General features: G+C 41.6%; 1 protein-coding gene across 3 annotated transcripts in view; it reads right to left on the minus strand.

Annotated features, from left to right (window-relative positions):
* Window positions 1–5170, minus strand: part of LOC100117668 — a 144157-nt gene extending 138987 nt beyond the window's left edge. For 2 of the 3 annotated variants that reach the window (XM_031930989.1, XM_031930990.1), the window contains exon 1: window positions 2742–3040. The gene's annotated coding sequence lies outside the window, so the exon portion shown is untranslated. Of the gene's footprint in view, window positions 1–2741; window positions 3041–4091 lie in introns of those variants that run through there. The other variant, XM_031930988.1, reaches the window with a different exon arrangement.
* Window positions 5171–6325: the final 1155 nt, after the last annotated feature.

Raw genomic sequence — 6325 nt, forward strand, 5'->3', positions numbered from 1 at the left:
TTTACACGAGTAGAACAGTAGACCGCGCTTGAATCTCCACAAAAGCTTTCTTCGGGCTGAAGCATTCCCGGAGTCGTATATGCAAATTCGCGAAGGGATTTAATTAATCTCCGTGCTTTAATCCTCGGCCGCCCCGCCGAGTGATAAAAACAGTCTTCGGAGCGCACTGCGCGGAAATTCGTTCAGATTTGCAGCCCTTAATAATTTCCGACTTCTCGGAAGCGTTAATTTTCACGCTTATAAACGCAGTCAAAATTGATAAAGAAAATTCACGCGCGCCAACTTGTTGACAAAGGTAACCGCTCTCGGCTGCTAACAAGCAAAGAATCCAGCGCGTTTTTACGCGCTCGGTCAGCCACCGCGAACAAACCGCCTCTCGTACGCGACGACGTTTATCACGGGAGCTGATGTTCCGCGAGCCGAAAGATAGAGCGCGAGCTCATCCTGATGGACGTTTGTATGTGCAACGAGTAGCCGCAGAGTGAGAGAGAGAGAGAGAGGGAGAGATAGCGGCTACATCTATATATGTATAGTATGCGTGGGAGGCAGAGGCGCGTGGATTTACGCGGTATAATGGAGTAGAGTGGAGTCGAGTACTGCCGCGCGGATAATGGAGTGTGGAGAATGACGACAAGAGAGAGAGGGGGAGAAAGAGGGAATGCGTTTTGGACAAATGAAGCCGCTAGAGGACCTGCGGAAGATTATGAAAAGAGGGGGATGATGATTTTCGAAATGTGCTATTGTTCGCAGGGCTTGGCCGCTTTGGAAATGGATTTGGGGAGGGAGGGCTTTGTCTGTGAATTGTTATTATTATGACGGAGTTGGTGTGAAAATCGACTTTTTTTAAAATTTTTCTAATTAAATACATGATACAATTATTCACTTAATGATTCACTTTTATATTCGAAAAACATCCGAGCAATTCCCTTCTTTGTTAATAAGCGGCGGATGGATTTCAGCCGACGGATTTTGCAAATGAACGATAAAATTTGCCAGCGGGAGAAACAGAGGTAGACGAAGTGAATTAGCGAACAAGAGAGAAGGCGACAAAGCGCCATAGAGAAAGTTTAACGCGAAGGGGCGACCGAACTGGACACGGCTCGTTGGCTCGAGCAGTTGGCCATACCGATTTATCGTCGAGCGTCTGCACTGGCCAGTCCTCTACATTTCCTCTGTTTCTCCGAATGATTTTTCTCTGCGCCGATTACGCGCGTGCAGATGTCAAAACTTTTTTTTTTATTCGAAGCGTGTTTTCTTAGCTGTGCATTCAATAACCAATTTTACGGTGCAGAAGAGAAAAATACGTCGGCACTAGAGAAAATCGTATTAACTTGACACTCGACCGGAAACGAGATTACAGGCCTCGGTCGATTCCGGGGCGCGAAAATTTTTATCGGGTTACAACAATTTTTCAGAGAAAAAAAGCCAAAGAGTTTTTTATTTCGCTTCGCTTTTCAAGAGAGCTTGGAATTTCATTGCCTATACCGGCATAGTAGTGCTGTTGACACCGGTCTTTTGTTTCTTGTTGTTGTGTTTGCTTTTTGTCGCGAAATTCAAAACGAAATTATTCGATAACGCGAGTGCAAAGAATAAATGTAAGAACGAATCGGTCGAGAAGCTGAACATTTTTGTCAAGAAAATCCGAGTAAAAAGCGAATTGAAATACGCCCCAGAGCCCTACAGGCACAACAAAGTCGCACATGAAAAAAACAGCGCTCGACTCGTTGCGGCGGTAGCGTTAACACGATCCTCAAATTTTACGCCGTGCACGCATGCGGTGGTGTCGGTGTCTCTCGTCCTCTCGATGCCGCGCCGAACAATACGCAATGAATGTGAGGCAAATGGAGAGTAAAAAAGTCAGAGAATCGAGAGGGAAAGCGAGCGCGCGTGAGAGAGAGGTGAATCAAGAATCAGATGGAATAATAGAGTAAATATTATTCAAACGGTTTGAAATTTTCGAACGACGCTTCGATTTCCAAAAAGTTGTAACTCATTTCTTCAAAAGCGAAACTATTCCGTGTGCAAAAAGCAATCGGGCATCGCCAAAATTGAAAAAAAAATACATCAGAGAAATAGAAACAGAAAGCTGTAGGGAGAGTTCAGCAGCGGTCGTTACGCGCACCGGACACAACATCCCGTATACTATACACACTCTTGCGCACACAGACAATCGCCGAACGAACAAACGAATGAACCCCCGGCCGACTCCTTCGGGCTATCGAGTCCCGCGCACACGCCTCGCGCGCGACCCCATGCAAAATCACCCTTTGTCCCGCTCTCGATGGGAAATTACTTTTTGTCCGTCGATTACGGGGTGAATTTTCGAGCGATGGGACCTGATCGCTACGCGTATATGTATAAAGAGAGAGAGAGAGAGAGAGAGAGAGAGAGAGAGAGAGAAGGAGAAATTATCGAAAGGGTTGGCTGATACCCCTCTCCCGACGCGTGACGGCTTGATATTCTCCCTCGTTCGAGCGAGTATGTACCCAGAGGTTGAAAAGTGCCCAAAATTTACGAATTTTCGGCGTGTAATTTTCCGTCTCGTTATTTCCAGGAGTAGGCGAGAGTTTTTTATTTCGTAGAGAAGAGGGCATCGTCGATTCAGAATCGTCCCAATACACTTCCGTTAGGACCTCATTAGGGTAACTCGAGACGCGTATTAGTGGTCCCGAAAGCGATGAAATTTTTACGCATTATTGTTGTGTTTGCTGAAACTTTGCATACAGTACATTACGACTTACCATTTTTTGAAGTGTAGAGTCTCTCAAACCGCTGCGGAGTCAGTAGAAACTGTCCAAAGCTCGGTAAATAATGTAGAGTCGCGCCGTCGCTTTTCTCTCTCTCTTTCTCTACCGACGGGGCCTCACGTTTCCACTTCAGTCTTTATACGATTGCGCCCTAATAGAGGACACTTCTTGTGATATGGTTTTATAAAAAAAGACCAAAGGAGGATGTGACGTCACACGTGACTACACAAACTTATTCCTATACGAAATTATTCTACACAGATACTTTCTGCACAAATATTCTCCATACCGATTTTTTATTATTAGACTGCGAAACTCTGCGCAATTACATAACCTATTGTTACAACAAATCATTGTTACAACAACAGGTTATGTCTGCGTACAGTAATTTCGTAGTGTAAAAAAATAATAAAAAGTCGATGTAGAGTTTTTTCATGTAGGAAAATATGTTAGCGTAGGGTATTTATGTGTACAGTTTATAGAAAATGTAACATGAAGTAAACTGCGGTTGTAAACCAAATTCATGTCAGCGGTGTTCAAAATGTATTTCAGCGAGTTGATATGTTGATTGTAAAATGAATTATTCAAAATCGTTAGCGATATAATTGTGTTAATATTTTGTCAAAATATATTTCTATAAATGTCAAATTTGAAATTTATAATTCGTTTATTTTTAATGTATTTTATTTTTGAAATATCAAATACTAAATTTAATACCAGTAATGTTACAAGTATAATATTTTGTTGTTCTATACTTAAATTAAAATCGGAGGCGATTAGTCTTTTTTATTATAAGTAAATTAAATATTTAATATTATAATTAAATAAAATAGGTAAAAAAGTCAAAATAGATAGTTGAAAAAATTATCATGCAATTTTAGATTTATAGCCATATTATTTTATTAATATTTTGGCGGCGTTGACTAGGAGTTTGTTGGGAAACGCTTGGGGTGGATGAAGTTGGATTTGTGTCTTTGGAGATAGAAGAGTCGTCGAAGATGACGATGCTTCGGTTCGAGTGATTTGCTGGTAGTCGCTGGGGGGGGGGGGGGGGGCATTGGACGGTATGAGGGTCGGTTGGTGTGATGGTCAGGCTGGTGGATGCTTTGGTTGGAGGTACTCGGAGCGTTGATTATGAATCGATTAATAATGCGAACATTTTCCTTGGATCGGATGTGTAAGCGGACTTTTCGGCGCAGGGATCGGCTGGATTTTTAGATGGACAGCCATTTGCGGGAGACTAGGGCACAATTAAGTAGAGAGTCCGAGTCTAATTTGGACAGAATCATTTGGGAAATTTCTAGGGGAAGATTTTTGAGGATGAGAATGTGACATCCCACTCACAAAGGTTGACACCCCACTCGCCAAATTTGACACCTTATCCGAGAAACTCAGAAAAATAATTAAAACGCAGTCGGTTCCCCGAATCGAAATAAAAATCGCGAATCAGCACTCCGTCGAAATTTCCATCCGCGAGAGGAATCCTCTCAGCGAGTCTGCGTAATGATGGCCGCTCTCGCGCTTCTCTATACGTATACCCTGCAGTTCTCTCTCTCTCTCTCTCTCTCTCTCTCTCTCTCTCTCTCTCTCTCTCTCAGAAATAAGTAAGACTTGACGAAGCATGCCCGCGGGGCCTTATATACAGCAGCGGGAGCCCCTTGATTACCCAGATCTTCATCTACATGCTAAACACTCTCCCTCGTAGAGAGTGTATAGCGTCTTGAATACTCGTGTACTTACGTATGTATCTAGAGATCTGTTCTCTCCCCTCTTCCGCGCGTTTCTTCTTCTTCCGCGCTCCAGACACTCCCAGTGGCATAAGGCTACCCCCTGCTACTATATATATATATATATATATATACGTATAACTATCTATATGTGATGTTTGCTTAGATTAAATTAACCGAGCGCGCGCCCCCGCGATACGCCTTTGTTCGCGGGCTGGTGATGGTGTAGTGAAGCGGCTCGACTTTGAGTGGCGACGCGAACGACTTGTATGGGTTGGAAGATAGGAATGCGTTTTTATGTCAGAGGAGAGGAGAATGAGGTGGTGGATTTGGTTTTTTGCGCAGTGTGATTGATGGATTGCGATCGTCGATGGGGTAGAGATTTATTGAAGATTTTTCTAATAAAACGATGATCTTTACGCCTAGAAAACATCAATTTTAACAATTTTATATGTAGAAATTGGATTACACAACTCTTAGTCAAGCACATTATTACTTTTTCGACTCATATTTGTCTTTTTGTACACCGAAGCGCCATCTTTCTTATTGGCCGAGCTACGTACTAGGACTTTTCTTCAAGAAAGGGCTCATGCCGGCGGCCAACGTCTTAAAGAAACTCGTTTCTTTTCCGTTCTTACCGACGCGCCGGTCAAGGTGACGAAAATATTTTAACTTGTTTAAAAATTTGCTTAAAAATTTGCTTCATCACAAGCTCATAACTAATTGAATCGAGCTATTTATTTAATACAGAATAAAGATTATAGAAAAATAAAAATAAGTACATTGATTACCAAAAGAAGTAGGACGCCTTGGCGAGAGAAAGGTAAAGCAAAAAGACTCTTACCGACCTCGCGAACGTCTTGGCGCGCTACGTTACCACCGCGGGGGTGGAACTTCTTAGCGCTAAAAGAGGGTGCGAGAAAGAGGGGTGTAAGGAGACTTTCTTAAAGATCTTTGCCGACTCAACCGAAGGAGGGCGACACTGGTACGACTGGTAAAAAAGATTGTTCATTTTTTAGAAGCTGAATCTTCCGATTAGAATAAGCCTTTAAGTTTACTTGTAGAATATGATTCGTGTTTATTATAAGAATAAATACGGGCTGCGTATTGAGATAATAGTTTTCTGAAATTCTAGTTTTGCTAGTTTCGCGGCGAAACCAATCGCATTTGTAGCAGTGAGCTGAAACAGAACAAATTTGAATTGGCCTTTCTCCCACCGCTTAAAATTTCTGATCCTCTGGCTAACAAAGGTAGATGGCGCATAGACACTTTTTCTATAGGAAATATATTTCCCTCATCACTATTAGACGCACACACAGCATAATTAGAGGTGTGTCAACTGCCTTTGCTAGACCTGCGTGGGCCGCTCGTACTATAACTGTCTGAACCTGTCTATTTTATTTAATGCAAACATTTGACAAAAGAGTAACTTTAAACTTGGAAACTAAAAATATGACCACAGTAAGATCTTCTAAAACTGTGCTGCGTATCTTATTTAAAGAAATTACTGTGCTCCACGAATGTATTCATGAATGGTTGAAAATTAATATTGACATGAATTTTTTTGAATATTCATCAATCGTGCTGAACTTGTTTAAATTGTCATCTTAAATTTTGGTTTACCCAAAATTTTAGTAAACTACACTCTGGCATGGCTCATTAAGTATCGTTACCACAATTTTTTATTTATTTTTTTTATTTTTCAATAAATATCAGTAACGTGCGAGCTTTCGATTTAATTGAACGTACAAAGCCTACACCAACATTTGAAGAGCTTTCAATAGTACAACATTAATTCGCACAGTAAATTATGAAATTTCAAAAGATCCTAGACTAATATCGCGCAACGTA

This window comes from Nasonia vitripennis, chromosome 5 (assembly GCF_009193385.2).
Source record: "Nasonia vitripennis strain AsymCx chromosome 5, Nvit_psr_1.1, whole genome shotgun sequence".
Lineage (NCBI taxonomy): Eukaryota > Metazoa > Arthropoda > Insecta > Hymenoptera > Pteromalidae > Nasonia > Nasonia vitripennis.